The 17,273-nt window shown below is 35.9% G+C and overlaps 1 protein-coding gene across 6 annotated transcripts in view; it reads left to right on the top strand.

The window, feature by feature from the left end:
- Positions 1-17,273, top strand: part of SLITRK2 (SLIT and NTRK like family member 2) — a 79,878-nt gene that overhangs the window by 13,419 nt on the left and 49,186 nt on the right. The window contains exons 3-4 of one of the 6 annotated variants that reach the window (XR_014780795.1): positions 5,913-5,943; positions 6,668-8,939. The exons of the other annotated variants lie outside the window; for them this stretch is intronic. The gene's annotated coding sequence lies outside the window, so the exon portion shown is untranslated. Of the gene's footprint in view, positions 1-5,912; positions 5,944-6,667; positions 8,940-17,273 lie in introns of those variants that run through there. 6 annotated transcript variants of the gene reach the window in all.

Here is a 17,273-nt window from a genome sequence, read left to right as displayed (position 1 = left end):
TCTAAGGTACTTTCTAGCTCAGAAACTATCAGACCGGCAGCATAGCTGAATGAATTCTTAATGGATTCTCTCAGAAGTTAAGCATCTTTTCCCTTCATATTGTTATCACTTGATGATAAAAATTGCTTTATTGAAAGGATGAATGAATGGTTGAAAAGTTGATCCTCATATGAAGACTGAAGAAAAAGTTGAAACCCAGAAAAGATAAAAATGGATGATTGGCCGTTTTAGGAACTCTTTTTGTTTGTTTGCTTTGTTTTTTGAGACATGATTCCTCTGTGTTATCTTGGCTGTCCTCAACTCACTTTGTAGACCAGGATGGCCTCGAACTCACAGTGATCCACCTGCCTCTGCCTCCCAAGTGCCTGGATCAAAGGCATGCACCACCATACCTGGCTTGTTTTAGGATCTCTTAAATATTTGGTTATAAGATATTTACAGCATAACACAGACACAGACAGAGATACACACACACACACACACACACACACACACACACACACATACACACACACACACACACACACGCACACACACACATGCCTGCAGGTGCCACATGAGTATAGAAGAGTAGTTTGGCTAATAGGCAGAAAAAATATCATTTACATAAAGAGGGTCCAAGTTTTAGTGATACCATTGAACCCAGTGATATCATTCTAGAGCTCAAAGTAGCTTTAACGAACAGCTATGGGACTGCTCTTTCATTCACTGTAGGAAATGAGTGATTATGAAATGAATAAGTATTCACTCTGACAAGCTGCAATGATAACTTTTTCCAGAGTTTGATTGGCTTCTTAAGTCTTTCAGATAGGCAAGGGACTGATTGGGGTCAAGCCTGTATCAAATAACAATTCTGTCAGAATAAGGTGGTTTTACAAAGTGTTATTTATATAAAATAAGAACCTACAGGCTGTATTTCTTCGAGACGAGTCCAGTAATCTTACATCCTGATCTTAAAGAGACTTTAAAGTTGCCAGGGCAAATCATAGCTCTTGTTGGACCTCAACTTTTCAGTTAGAATAGTAATGGATTCTATGAACTTAATGGATCTCTTATACTTTGTATTTAATGATCTTGGCCATCAGAAAATGGTCACTACAATTGAAAGAAGGACATTCAATTATTCAAATATGAAAACTCTTACTTTATTTTTCACTTTAGTACAATATTTTGGATAAAGTTCTAATCTTATTTTGCCTCTATAAGACACAAATGCATAATTTACATCAGATTAATATTTCTTCCTAATTTTGACTTAAAAGGCATAAATGCTTTTTAAAGCTTCTTTATAAATCGAAACATTTTACCATATGTTTGGGTTGAGTTTTCCCTGTGCCTATTTTTCAAGAAGATTATCTTTTCTATGGATAAATTTTTTTTTAGATATTCTTCATGGTGACTATGCAAATTAAAATTTGAATCCATCTAGGAAATTTGAATCCATCATCATATATAAGGGGAAACAGCACTTTACCGACTGAGTTGTTCATCATGACACACTTTTAGCCAACACTGACAAACTTCTTGTTATGAAAGAAACTGATGGACCTCTGGACAAATCAGTTGAGGTTGAGAAATTCAATGATTCATTCAAGTGAGTGAAGCGCTTAGCTGACAAGTGGTATGGGGCCTCTTCTTATCAAAAACTTCAGTCATAGTTTTAACCCTGGGTTAGTGTGTTCCTATCTGACAAAATAGATTCTAACTGGAAACGAAGAAATTAACACTTCAACTTTGTAGTATTTTGCTGTCATATTTTTGCAAGACAGGAAAAAGAAAACAAAGTCACTTCAGAGAGTTCTGCTTTCCAGAGTTTTTTGAGGATCTGATTAAAAAACATTAATGAATCAAAGAAAAACCTAGCAATACTTGGCTCATAATCTCCTTCTGCTTTACTAAAAATGTTATTAAAAAGAAGCAAATGTTATCCTTGACCAAAAAATTCCAAAATACAATTTAAAAGATGCTATTTAGTTATTAATTATTAATCTCAGTATGAAATATGTAACTTGAACTGTCTAACTTGAAATATCAAACTTGAAAATTGAAAACCATTGATTTTAAACTGTATTGTTTAGACTTTGTTTTGAGGAAGTTCAGTTCTACTATACATACATGAAATATGAAGACTTAAATTAATCTTCTCTTTACACATTAAAATGGGGCAAAGTCTTGTTTGTCATTGTTTGGTTGGTTGGGTTTTTTTTGTTTGTTTGTTTGTTTGTTTTTTGTCAGTCAGATTTTCTGAGTTTCTTGCCAGAAGAAACTTAGCAGAGTCTGAAATGATTTATTACACAGTCACAATTCTCTTTTGTCACCTGTGCAAGGGAAACCTTTCCCAAGCCTGGACCTCAGGCTGGAAACAAACATTTTCAATATTTTAAAATAAGATTCTGTCTTGGTTTCTTTTTTCACTCATGCTGATTCTTTCTTATGCTTTGACTGACAAAAAAACTAAGGACAGTAAGAGGCCCATTCATCCTCTTATTCTGATACATCAGAACCCTCTTCCCACGATAATAATGAATATAAAATATTTTCAAAATTTTCATTAGGCAAAATGGGAATGTATTTTAATTCATTGAAATACTAAATCATTCTCAAGCTTGAAAAATTATATTTTCAACAAATATCACACCTGTTCTATAACACACAAATTTAAATAAGATTGTCCTAAAAATTCTAATGCTCTTTTTGTCTTTAATAAACTATAACTTTTTCCCCATGGACTTATTGCAGCTGTTAACTATTATTGCTGTATGAATTCATTTACACAAAGAGCATGTGTAATTTCTGGTAGCCCTTATGTGGTACCAGATTGTCTCTAAAAATATGATTTCTGGAATGTTCACTGTGTGCTAAATACTTAAACATGCTAGTGCACACCTAAAAACAAATCCAGAAGTGTTCTTTAATGCCACCTATGTATTTAATACTGGAACAAGATGCTGGAGTTAATGGAAAATTCACCAGTTATCAAATCTTCTATAAGGCCACAAGGATAGCAGGAAAAACAAGTTACACAGTTGATATAAGTGTTAATGTCTACCATCGGAGAATTTATAACAAAACAGGAAAGATGACTTATTTACCTTTGAAAAGAATATACAAGGTAACAATCAAAAGAGAAAAAGATCAATAAAGACTGTACTTGTATTTTTTTGAGAAAGCTCTTAACATAGAGGGACACCAGAAAGAGTCTAAAAATGGAAAGGCTTGGGGAGCTATGAAGCTTGAAAATGAAGAAAAAGTAAGCATATACAGACAAGTGAAGAGAATGGTAAGGCAAGTTTAATTTATCTTTTGATGGCTCTGAAAGGCAGATGAAATATGAACTCAATTCCATAAATCATGGAAGATTTTAAAAGCAAAACAAAGATTATGGAATGCCTAAGATGTGCATGAGGGCTGATAAAGAATTTCATGTGCATTTCTAAAGTTAACCTTTGAAATTACCAAATGAAATTTTTAAAAAATCTCTGTTTCAATAAGGAAATTGAGACTTATGGAGTTCTAGTGCTGGTCACAATGAGCTAATGAGTATTTGTAGAGGTCAGGTGGTTCCGCAAAAGTCAGAGAAGAAGATGAGAGATCCTGCTTATATATTCAATCACTGGCTAGGATGTCTACAAACTGAGTATACACATTGATCTTTTAGAGAGCCATATTTAGTAACACATCCATCACGTATCATCAGTAGATTCTTAGCGTGATAATATTCAGACTCCAAGGAAAAGACATATGGTAAAATGGGAAAAGAGCAACTTGTAGGGCTTTAGCTATGACAGAAGTAATCTATGGCCATCTGGGTATGAGATGGTTTATACAATCACTTACAAAGGCTTAAGTTCCACTTAGCATAATGTCCCACTGTCTTGGTAGTTATGGATGTTTTGAATCTTAATTTTTATAAGACAGAAATTCACCACTTAGCTCAGGCTAGCACTGAGCTCATGGGAATCCTCCTGATTCTGTCTTCCATAGGCTGGGATAACAGGTGTGTACCACTATGAATCATTTTTTCAAGGACTCTGTTTATTTTTTCCACTTCTCACCAAGACATCTAAGTTATATAACTCCTCCTGCGTCCATGACACCAGTGACTCAACTGAATTGCCACATATTCTTGCCTAAGGCAGGACTAGTCTAATACTTCCTCTATTTAATGTCTATCATGCAATGTCTTATTTATGTGACTGCCTGGGTCTTATTACATTGTCGCCTCTTATGAGATCTTGAAGTGAACAGAATTGTGGATGCTATGGCTTTTAGGAAGATTAAATTTACATTTTATGCAACCTTTTAAAAAATTCAGAGTGTGTTATACAGAAAGAAAATTAAATCCTCCAGTGGTAAAGCTGTGAGAGTCAGAGGGTGACACACGTCTGTTCAGTCAATAGTCTGTTGTTATCTCCACTGTATATTGCTGATGAAAGTAGCTAGGTGCTTCTACAGTGTAAGAAGAGCAATTGAGTTTCTGTAGGGTAGAGGACAATGACTTGGTATGGTTTGACTCTATTTCTAAAGGGGACACTTGTGGACTTATATTTTCCTCCACTATCCCTGCTCCTTGCTCCCTAAGAATAACTGCAAGTGAGGCCAGATTTTACTTACAAGTACTTATCTAAAAGAGTGAGTAATATTTTTACATTAATATTATGAAGAAAGAGAAACCTTTTAAAGAGAAGGAAGCTTAGAAAAGTTGACACAGTAATTTAAAGCAGGGGTGGAAATGATGGAATCTTGATTCACAGGATTAGGATATTTCGATTACATTCTATTGCATAACTGTAAATGAAATTGTTTCAAAAAGCCTTTGAAAATTTCTATTAAATGGCACCTAGATAAGCTTTCATAGTTATTCATAGCAAAGCTCCTTAAATAGTAAATTAGAAAGGTCATATCATGACAACTTTGTACAAGCAAAAATTCCCCTGACAGTCATGCAAAGATTTCAATCAAACATTTGTCAGGGACACAGGAGGAGTTCATTGTCAAACATCATAGTTACCTTTGAAGCCCAGAGCATTCAGTACCTAGAGTCCCTAGACTACATATCAGTCTCTTGTTTATATCTGACCCACTAACTGAAGGCCTTACTCAGAACGCAAACAAATGAGTTGTACTGAGAACACTGCATTTATTGGTGTATGTGGTTAATAACATCAGTCATTGAAGGTACGTAAAAACACTTAACCAAAAAGTCTAGACTCTATCTTTGGCCCAATACTTAGGGTTTATGTTCATATTTTAAAATAGAAGTGCTCAGCACATTGAATCCTAATCACTAGCCTAATAAAATTCCAAAAGTGACAAACAGTGCAAAAGTCCTAAGTCTATGGGAGAAGCATACACTGACATTGGTCTATCTGCTTTGTTCCCTCAAGCATAAAAGGGGCAAGGATTAAAGCACCAATTCTCTCATTCAGTTTGAGGACTAGTCAGATTCAGAAAGCCTTGTCCTATATCAGTTAAAAGATACTGAATCACAATAGAGAGCCACCTTAGGCCTACAGGCCCAGAATATCTCACAGACTTATCTGTGAAGCAGAAATTTAGAAGGATTGGCCTACCTTGTCTCTACAAAGTTAGGCAATCAATTTCCCAGCGTCCTGCTTGTCCAGTTTGTCATTGCTACTGCTGTTTCTTGCTACTGCATTTGTTATTGCTGGTTTGCTGGTTTGTTGGATTTCTGGATTGCTGGGTATTCTGAAAATGGAAATTAGACTTGTCCTTAGGAACCTGACACCTCTAATCAGCAGGAAGTAGTCTAAATACATCTACTCCCCTTTCCCCCTCCAACTATCTTTGTCTCTTACCTAGTGTTGGAGGTTTAGAAGGAATTAGGGTAGAATAAGGATTGGAAGAGTGGTAAATATAAAAACCCAATAAAGTTTCTCTTTTCTCTACAGGCCTTCTGTCCTCCTGCCCTCACTCTACAAGGTCTGAGCTCCACTCTCATATCTGCATTCCCTCTTCTACCTTGTTTCCTCTGTTCAACTGTTACCTCTGTCTAATCTATTTTCCCTTCTGAGTGAGATTTAAGCTTCCTCTCATGAATCCTCCTTGTTACTTATCTTCTTTGAATCTGTGCATTGTAGTATGTTAATCCTGTACTATATAGCTAAAATCCACTTATAAGTGAATATATACCATATGTGCCTTTCTGGGTCTGGGTTACCTCACTCAAGATGATCTTTTCTAGTTCCATTCATTTGTTTTCAATTTTTTATGATTTCTTTGTTTTTAGTAGCTGGGCAATATTCCATTGTGTCAATGTACCCCAGTTTCTTTATCCATTTTTTCAGTTGAGGGACATCTACGTTGTTTCCAGATTCTGGCTATTACAAATAAAGCTGTGGAAACTGGAGACTCCTGGGAAAATATGATGGGGACTCTAGCACAGATTCCTACTAGAGCCATAGAGACTAAAGAGGACTCACCCTAACTAGACAAGACTCCTAGTAGAAGGAGTCAAACACCAAACCACCCATAAAAACTTCAGCTCTGAGTTTCACCTGTCTACAAGATATGCAGAGATAAAGATAGAACAGATAGATCAGAGATTGAGGGAATGTCCAACTAATGCCTGGCCCAACCCAAAACCCCATGCCATGGGAGAGAACCAACCACTGACACTATTAATGATATTCTGCTATGCTTACAGACAGAAGTCTAGCAGAGTTGTCGTCTGAGAGACTCCAACCCAGCAGCGGTTTGAAACAGATGCTGAGATTCACAGCCAAACATTGAGTGTAAAAATGTGAATGAGAAAAGGACTTTGAGGTAATAAGAGTTTCACAAGAAGACTAACTAACCAGGGCCCAGAGGACTTTGCTGAGACTGAAGCACCAACCAAGGACCATGCATGGACTGGACTTAGGCTCCCCAGACAGATAACCCAATGGGCAGCTCAGGTTCCATGTGGGTCCCCTAGTAAGGGGAAAAGGGGTTGTCTCTTACATGGACTCTCTTGCCAGCTTTTTTATCACTTCCCCCTGTTGGGACTGCCTTGCCAGGCCACAGGGGAAGAGGATGCTCTCAGTCCTGATACAGCGTGGTGAGCTGGAGTGGTGTGATAAGGTAGTTGGGGGCTCCTCTTTTCTGAGGATAAGAGGAGGGGGAATGGAGAAGAGGAAGGGAGAGTAAGGCAGAGAGGGAAGGAAGGATGGGACTACAACCAGAATGTAAAGTGAATAAATATTTTTTTTAAAAAAGGAAAGAAAAAGAACCCAATAAAGTAGCCCAAAAAAGTACACCTAAAAAATAAAAATAAAAAACAAAGATTAGTTGGTTGCTATGAAAGTTGTATTTGTAAATAAAACTGAAGTTTCAATAGTGAAAAAAAAATGTAGCGATCCACTTCATGACGTGAACATTTGTAGCATTATCTTTTTCTGTACCACGTTTATTTATTCTAATAATTCAAATATTGAATTCTGTTCATGATTACTAGACAAATCAAACCTAGTAATTTTGGACAAAAAGCTATAAAGTTCGAATAATGACATGTTTCAGGCTGATAGACAAAGAAAAAATTCTTTATACTTTTAGTTATCACAAGGTCTAGTAGATGAAAACTAGTAATCATGGAGGCTCAGCAGTAGAGTTGAGGCAGTTCTTCTGGAAAACCTAGGTACAATTTTCAGCATCTACATGATGGCTCACACCTCATTCATATCTCCAGTTTCAGATGATCCAATGTCCTCTTCTGATTTCAATGGGCACATACATAGATGCAAGCAAAATATCAATACATTTAAATTTTGTTTTAAAATTAAAAACAATTATGTGTAGCTTTAAAAATAACAAGTGCTTTTCTTTTTCTTTTTTTTTTAACTTATGGAAGAGTTTCTTTGGGCTTATGCTTGCAGATTTGTATGTTCCAGACTTGTTATGATTCCAAACTTGTTCACGATTGTAAGGCAGGGGCCATAGGTACAACTGGAACAATAAACTGAGAGCTCACATCTTGAAGCACAAACAGAAAGCAGACAGAACAAACTAGGAATGACTAGAGGCTTTAAAACCTCCAAGTTTGCCCCCATTGACACAAATCCGCCAGCAAGGCCATATCTTCTAAATCTACCCAAACAACACTACCTACTGGGGATCAACTCAAATGTCTGAGACTATAAGGGCCTTTTCTCATATAAATTGCTACACAAGGCCTTCTACAAAGTGCTTTTATAGCTAAGTCATTTCCCTGCCACAGGCTAGATTTTCTTTCTTTCTTTTTAAATTTATTTATACACTTTACATCCTAATCATATCCCCCTCCCCCTCTCCTCCCCCATCTCTCCTTCCTTCCCACTTCCCCCATGCCCTTTCTCTTATCCTTCAGAAAAGTGGATCCCCCCCACCCCAGCCACCAACGCACTTACTCCAGCACATCATGTCTCATCAGGACTGAAGTTATCCTCTTACACAGTGGCCTGGCAAGGCAGTCCTGCCATGTGGAAGATAACAAGCTCTTTTCTTCAGTGATGTAGTCACTGTGAAGTTGCCAGTTTTCCAGTAAATAACTTGTCAACTATGTTCATGCAAGTAGTCCTAATTAAACTCAGTGAATCTTACACACAGAGACAAAAATGATATGAAAATGGGAGGGAGACCTCTTGGAAAGAGCTGTTTAGACAAAAGGGGGTAGGGGAAATTATTAAAGTTCATCATATACATTTATGAAACTGTCAAAGAATAAATTCATTAACTAACTTAACTTAGTAAAATGCCGTACTTGATGATGCCAAAGGCTATTTTCCCTCTATAATGACATTAAAATTACCTTGGACAACATTGGCCTTTGCACTAGATGAGAATTAAAAGTACATGATTCTGCAACATACTTTAAAAACTAAGCTGTGGTTTGCATAATCTAAGGGAAGCCTATGGATTAAACTTCAGATGAAATTTCTACAACTTTTTAAATTGTTCAAATAAGTTTTATCTATAGCCAATAGGATATGTTTATTTATTTATATCTATATATCTAGATTATATTATATAATTATATATTTATTAAGACATATATATGTAGATTTAGATATATTTAAATTTTCAGATAGATAATATGCTAAAGTTATAACATAGTTTGAAAGAGGTACATATTCAATGATTATGTAAAATCCAATAATTATGCTTCTAAACCACAAAAAGACCTGGCAATGTTTTTAATTATACTAGAAAGTATTTAAAAATTTAAATAATGTTAAGAGAACTATGAAAAGAAAGAACAATTAAAAAGAAAATATATTTCTTTTCAATTTTTGGAAGAGACTAGAAGTCAATATAAAAGATTTTTATTTATTTATTTTTGCATATGGTAAACACTAGCAAGAACAGATGAGGAAAAGAGGATTAAAATACGGATTATCACTTTATTGTTCTCAGGGATAAAGAAGTTCTTTTCACTCTTAGCTATTATACAAAATGACTTTTTTTGCAACATTTTCATTCATAATGTTTTCTGGAGTGTAAAATTTGACTTCCAAAGGTTTAAGTTAATGACCACATTTCTATATAAAAATGCTTTCTCATTTACTATATTTTTCTTTACCCAGGACTCTGGTAAACTTAAGAGACCTCATTATACTATATGGAAATAAAGTGATTTCCAAATGTTTGACATTAGGCATATAATGGTAAATAAAAGAAAAGCAGTGCTTTCACAGAGCTTCCTGTCATCTAGTGAGCACATGAACAACCACATGTAGAATGCTAAGGTACAATTATCTAGAGACAAGAAGTCCCCAAGATGTGATAGTTACTTCATGTTTTTATACATGGACATGTGTGAGGTATGAATGGAGTGGGGAAGAGAGTCAGAGATAGAGACACAGGAACACAGAAAGTAAGAAAGAAGCAAAATATGTTTATCTAGGTTTTGTCTAAATACTATCACATCCTCTTAGTCATCTATGAAAGGAAACAAAGAATGAAGGGGGAGGGAAAAGAATGGCAAAAAGTCACACCTCCTTCCTAATTCCTAATTCCTCCACACAGGAAGTAACTCTTGAGTAATTGCAGCTCTCAATTGTGAAAAATTTCCTCCAATTTGTGAGTCTATTCTTTCTTGACCCTTAAAAATAAAGAAAATCTCACACAATAAAACATCACTTCCTCCTTTCAGATAAATTGAAGAAAATTCTTGTTCATTCTCCTTAAACACTCTGACAAAATAGATTTACCAGAATTGTGTATAAAAACTGGGGGTGGGGTGGGTGAGGGGATGACAATAATCTGTTCAAGCTTCCTTTTTTGTGATTATTTATGCTTCTTTTTCTTCACCTTTGCCTTCTAAGTAATCCGCCTCATTTTGTACTGAGCCAGAAAGATGCTGATTACATACAACAAGTTACAGGGTAATTTACCCTTTTGACCTTCTGCAGCTCTTATAAATCTCTCCACTGCTGAGAGGCCAGGGTTTTGTTCTTCTCTCCATAACAAAGAGCCATTGTTTTATAAGATGCCTCACACAGAAGCAGAAAGAAAACGGTGAAAACTGTGTATGTAGAAGGCTTGGGGAGGGTGACTGTGACCTTGATCTTTCTGTTTCCATTTTCCCAGTGTTAGTTGCAGTAACCATTCCAAAAGAACATGGTGACAAACTGGGAAACAGTTATCTGTTGAGTTTAAAATGAGGAGGTAGGACCAGCTGATGGTCAAGGTTCCATCCAGTTCTCACATTCCAGGATTAAATATATCTCAAGCAGAAGAAATTTAAGAGAAAATTGAATAATGTGTAAGAAGCACCCTGGTATATACAGCCATTCACAAATCACAAAGATGTAAGGTGTCTTCCAAACTAATTTTTAAATGAGGGTTAAGTCGAAGTTGTGTTAAATAAAAATGGAAAGCCCCTAAAGCATATTAGCCAAGACAGGAATTGTCCTGTTCTTCAGGAGGTTAGGAGACAGGCAAATCATTTTTGCATTTTTTTTTTCAGTGCTGGAGCTTGAATACAAGGCCTGGTACCTGCTAGATAAACATTCTATCCCCAAACTGCATCTTTGTCTTTAATATTTGGATTTTATAAGCCCAGTAACATTTTAGTTTATAATTACATGACTGTTTACAGGACGCATTATATTCATGATGTGGGAGCAAATTGTTTCCTGAAGTCTCTGTGTAGTTTCCTTCAGCTGGTACTTGCTTCCACATTCTGCTCAGGATACCTTTAGAGTCCTTTTTCTTTCATCTGATTCACAAGCATCACTTTATATGTTTCCATTATTTCTTTACTTCTCTTCTTGTAGTAATGTTAACATGTAAAGGTGAATTCTTTTACAAGTGAATTGATTCTTGTTATGATGTGACCATGGGAAAAACATGTTGAACAACTCTATAAATTCTTTGATGAATCCAATATGACACAGGCTGGTGTTAAATTAATAAATAACAATAATTACATAACATTTTGTTTGTTCCACAACATATTATAATTGCTTTGCTTGCATTAAATAATGCTGCACTCACCTGAGTAAGAATGTGCAAATGACTCAGGCCTAAATCAGATGTCTTCTTTAATTCCCTCCCCATGGGGTTAGGGAATCTTGCAGAAGAGGAGGCAGAAAGAACATAAAAAAGATGAAGGAGATGGAAGACACCAAGAAAAGAAGGCACTCTAAGTCAGCATAACCGATGCACATATAAACACACAGAGACTGAGACAAGCATGCACAAGGCCTGCAAGTGTCTTCACCAAATGTGGTTCTAGAGCTGAAAGAAGTAGCCACATGCTGCCATCCCTATCCCAGAGGCAATCTCCACTTAATAATTACTTGCAAATGCAAATTTAGGTTACTCCAAGGGAATCTCACTGGGGAAACAAACTCCTTTTAAGGGTCCTTTGCATATATGTTATGGCTTCCACTTTAGTGATTTTTTTATAGAATTGCTGAGTGTAAAAATGGGTGGGTCTATTTATTGTACTTTCTCTTTGGATCTTTCCCTATGTTTGTTCAATTCTGATGTGTTAGTTTTTGTTTCATCTTATTATACTTTATTATGAAAAAACTGAATAGGAGTGCTAATCTGGTGATTTGGAAAAGTTTCAATTGCAGTTACACAGTTTAGTGTATTAATAAACCATCAACAAATCTCTCAAAAGAATGTATGTATGTACATGCACATTGTAGGAGTGTAGGTTTGTTTTAGTTTATCCATGGTGGCTTGTTTTTATGGTAGTTACAATGTCTTATGTTTTATTTTTTATTTATTTTTAAGATCTTTTTGTTTGTTTTTAAATTTATTTAGCATTTCATATATGAGTACATTGTGTTCAGATTATTAAATCCCTATTTCTTCCCCATGTCCTCTTCTGATCCATGACTTCTTCTGTAATTGTTTTTGTGTTATATAACACACATAGAGAGAGGTAGATAGAAACTACTGAGTTTAGTTAATGTTGATTTGCATGTGTTTAGGGTTGACCACCTAAGATTGGGATTTCATCTCTTCAAAAAACATTGGTCATCCATACCTCTGTAGCCATTAACTACCTACAGTTCTTTCTCTAGGGGTAGAGCTTTGTGAAACTTTCCTCCATCCATGTTCTTGTGAAAGGAAGATAAGTCCCCTTAATTGATTTTTCTCTTCCTTTTTCATGGCAGGCCGACTTGGCTTTTGTGTCTTAACCATTTATATCTGTCAAATACTCTAGAAGTGTTAAGAAGTCACAAACCTCCCAAAGCACCACTTTGCTCCACATTCTGGGAGTAAGATTATGGAAAATTTAACTGGCACAGAAAATTTGCTATTTCCATGTTTAACTTGGGGAGATAGATTACTGAACATGAAACACATTTTAGAGGCAATATGGAAATCTGTCCTCCCTCTAGTGCCTGATGTCTGATTCCAAAAAGCTTACCATATTCCAGATATTTATCCAGAATACGTGAAGAAAGAACTGTAGGGATATAGTGCCTCAGGGTCATCACAGATCTATAAAACTCTGGGGCAAAGGAACAGCATTTGTTTTTGTTTTTTTTTCTGGAAAGCATTTTTCCTGCATCATGTGTTCCTTATGGTTTTACTGACACCCAAAACAAACAAACAAATAAACAAAAAATGAACAAACAGAAAACATTTATGGGGTCTGGAGTGATAGCTCAGCACTAAGGAGTATCTGCTGATTTTGCAGGGGACCGAGGTTTGATTCCAACCACTCACATGGTGGCTTACAACTATTCATAATTCCAGTGCCAGGGGATTCCATACTTTCTCCTGACTTTCATGGGCACCAAGCACACACCTAGTAATATACATAAAGCAGGCAAACCATTCAAACATAAAATTTAGATGAAGAACTGCAATAAAAATTATGTAAAAAAATTATAAAATCCCATGCTTGATGATGTTTGGTAATTATAGACAGAAAATTGAAACCATTCCTGCTACAAAAGATAGAAAACTGAATATTATTTGGTGAGGCACTAATGACCTCTAATCTCTTCCTAAATAGTTTTTAATGCTTAGCAAGATGGATTTGACTCTCTAATTTACTTTGGCAACCATCAAGACCCAATCCTTCTATTAGGTAGTCTTATGTTAGTAGTTGTTTGTCCAAATGAGTTCTTTTTCTAAATATTACTCTATCCCTCCTACCCGACCCGTCACCTGAGTAGAAATGACTTTGTGATCTATGGCAGATTTCACATATGCACTATTCCACAAAGTCAGTAATTCAGCACAATCTGTAGGTATTGCAAGATTTGGTCTCTGTTTATGAGTGTGGAGCCACTGTGTATGTGAATGTGTCTTTATTCCAAAAGGTTCCCCATTCAGTTGCTACTGAACTTTTATGAAAAGCCACACTGGAATGGGAAGCTGGCAGTGTTAAGTGGTAGCATCTTGTAGGCAGCATTGTGACATTTACTTTTCCTTAACAGTACTCATAAAAATACTGAGATTAAATTTGGTTTGCCTTTTATTGCTTCTGACACCCCGTGCTAGCTTTTCATTGCAGAGATTTTTGTATGAGCACATTGGACGTGGGAATGGGCTGCCAGCAGATGAAATAAAAATACTTTCATCACTCTTACTGCCACCTCCAAGAAGTAGATAAAAATACTTGCAGGCCAGGGCTCAAATCTATATAGCATGTCAACTGGGGTGCTTTGCTTAAGTACAGCTAAAACAGGAAGGCACACTATAGTGTCAAAATTTTGGCTGGTTCCGAAGAAAGTAAATACATATTTTAGCTTTCCACAACAAGAGAACAGAAATGTATCCAATATTATCTTGCTAATTTCAAACCATTGTAGAGAAGTGTTTGTTTGTGTTTGCTAATGCTCAGTATAGACAGAAACACAGCATGCTTGGAACCAGTTCCACAGGAGTCATTAAACGGCATGCTGAGAATATGTGCTAAGAATAAGACACAATTCTTTTTTTTGCCTGTTCTCTGGCAAAAGTCATTATGGGAAGTGATTTCAAAGTCAAAGATATGACATCCTCAGTCCTCTGAGAGGAAAAGGAGCTGATTGGCAAGGACCTTTCTTATCCCTGTCTTTGATGATTGTACTTTTGACTGCACTGGGAAGACGATATATTAGAAATAGGGAGGTACAATGAGAGAAAATAGATTCAGGGGTGAGACAGTGATAGTTTCATGGATTATTGACACTCATGCTATATATTTGAAACATTTATGACTATACTAAAGTCCAGGCTTTGGTTTTTTTCAACTTTTTCATTTTCAACCTGATACAATGAAAGTATTTCTGCTATCAGAAGACATGTTAGACTCTTAGTTTTACTTAGTTACTGTCACTATTTTGTTAGACTAGTAAAGTTCCTAACCAAATTCTAACTAGTTGTCATTACACTCACAGATAAATGCAGTTCTTACTGCTCAACAAAGAGGCTTCCTTTTGCAGTAGATGGAGACCTTCAGAGAAAAACTCAAGTTGTCAAAATACAGATAATGATTGATCATAGGGTACCTATCCCCAGTTGATACATCTACAACACAGCTCCTGCACCTAAGAGTTAGAGAACATCATGGAAAAGGGGTAGAAAGATTGCAAGATCCAGAGGATTAGGAAGTCTATTTTGAGAATGTGCCTTCTAAAAATGACAAGAAAGCTACACCCATGCTACTTAAAAAATACAGCTACCTAAACCAGTCCCAAGCAATGACAGCACCAATAGACATGGTAACATGGAGAGAGGAAATTTCAAGTGGCTCTCCCTAGACAAAAAATACCCTACAAGTAACTAAGGACTGCTGAGATAAAAAGAATTAATCTCCCTCAATGATGAGCCCTCTAATTGGTTATATAAAACTAAGTGGTTATTCCTGAAATCATATACATAGAAGCAACACTAAATGTACTCAAAGAGTTGTATTTATGTTATTATATTTTTATATGTATGTATAACAATAATAGTCAAAGAAAAAGAGCCATGAGTTTGACAGGGAGGAAGGGAGGGGATAGAAAGGATTGGAAGGAGAGAACGTGGAAGGGATTGAAGGAAGGAAGGACGGTTAAAACAAAAAAGATCAGCCAAGTGTAGTGGCATACACCTGTAATCTCAGCACTCCGGAAGACAGGGGCAGACGGATCTCTACAAAGCTAGTCCAGGACAACTAAGGCAACAAAGCCAAAAATGAACCAACTCTCTTCACAAAAGATCAAGAGTACATTAAAATCATACTAGAAAACAACATACATTTAGTACCTATACAGTGATTCTTATTAAACTTATCTGGGTTGTAGCTCCAGGCATTTGGGGGAAAGTGTCACTTTAAAGACATCCTTAGTTAATTCGAGGATGTAGTAAAATTTACAAATTATTGAGGTGTTGCCTCTTCCCTCTTTTAAAAATGATGATGGTTTGTTTAAGCTAACTACAACCATTTGCTTACACTTCCTTAGCCCAGACTTTATACAATGCTTGGTATATGATAAATGTTCAATAAATAACTCTCGAATAACTGAATGAAATGTCTTGCCATAGGTTTGTACTTGTAAGTTTGGTGACTAGTATTAATGATCAAGAAAAGTAGAAAGAGTATTGATGTCACAGTGAAAGAACTTGGTATTTTGCTTAGATTTATGCAAAATGTTGGTGATTTTTCCTAGTTAAATCATTTGTCCACTTAAACCTCAGTTTCCTGCTTAAATGGAAAAGAATAGATCATAGGATGCCTAAAGGCCTTTATAGCTCTAATAAAGTGATTCTGCGAGTCTATGAAAATCCATGACACTAATAGTTATATTTTGCCACTCTCATAAAATGGCATGTACACTGGCAAAAGGAGTTTAATGAATCTTGTAAAAAGCACTTTCTAGGACTAGAGAAGCCATTTTTATAAGGTAGAGGTTTTAACAGACTTAGCTTGTAAAGATGAAATTTAGTAGCTTCTGTCCATTTGGAACTGTTATTCATGCTAAGTAGAATGGAAGAGGGGAACAAGTGATTCTTGAGCATCACATTCTCTCTGAGACTGCATGTGGGTCTGCAGTTAGACAAGCTGAATCCACACCAACAGTTCACTTACTGAGTGCCTTGAATACTTTGTTTATGTTGTGGGAAAGATGAAATAACATAACAACTCTAAAGCTTGAAATATTCCTTTCAAGTAAAAATGACACAGTAAATCTCTAGAAAGTATAAGAAAAAGTCTAGAGCCAAATAAAACCCCATGAACCTGACAGTGTATGTTTTTGCATTTCATTTAGAGAAGTAGATGCTCAAGAAAGTAAATATATTTGCTCAATGTTACACAGATGCTGAAAAAACCTGGACTTTCAGGCTGTTATGTAATCCTTCAAAGTCAGTAATCTTGCACATAGTAGACCTCATTGCTTTACTGAGATTCTTAACATGGCTAAATCTATTGCTATGCATGTTTGATTTTCTCTATTAATCAGATTGATGTTTTGTTCATTTCAGTAGCCTATCTGGGACCATTATAGGTTTCTTTTAGCTGTTACTTAGATTCTCCCCATGACCCTTTTCCAAGTGTCCTTTATCAGGATAGATTATTAATATTGCAGATATATTAGATATAGCCGGATTCAGATGTACACCTCATCTGTTCATAAGGCAGAGCTATTCCTTTTTATATAAGGTCATAAAAGCCTTCTCATAGCAGAAGCTTGTCTTTGAAATTTTAACTCTACATCTTCTTTAGCACCAAAGCCACAATGAGACTTTAGCAAGTTTGAGGCTGGTCCTAAAACTTTGAATATTTTCTGAGTTATCTGGGTTCACATTTCCAGATTACAATTCAAAACTTTCAGTGTACAATTGGACAAATTAAA

Source organism: Acomys minous (genome assembly GCF_964271855.1).
Source record: "Acomys minous genome assembly, chromosome: 7".
NCBI classification, from domain to species: domain Eukaryota; kingdom Metazoa; phylum Chordata; class Mammalia; order Rodentia; family Muridae; genus Acomys; species Acomys minous.
The sequence above is the reverse complement of the archived record's forward strand: the minus strand, read 5'-3'. Positions and strand labels throughout refer to the sequence as shown.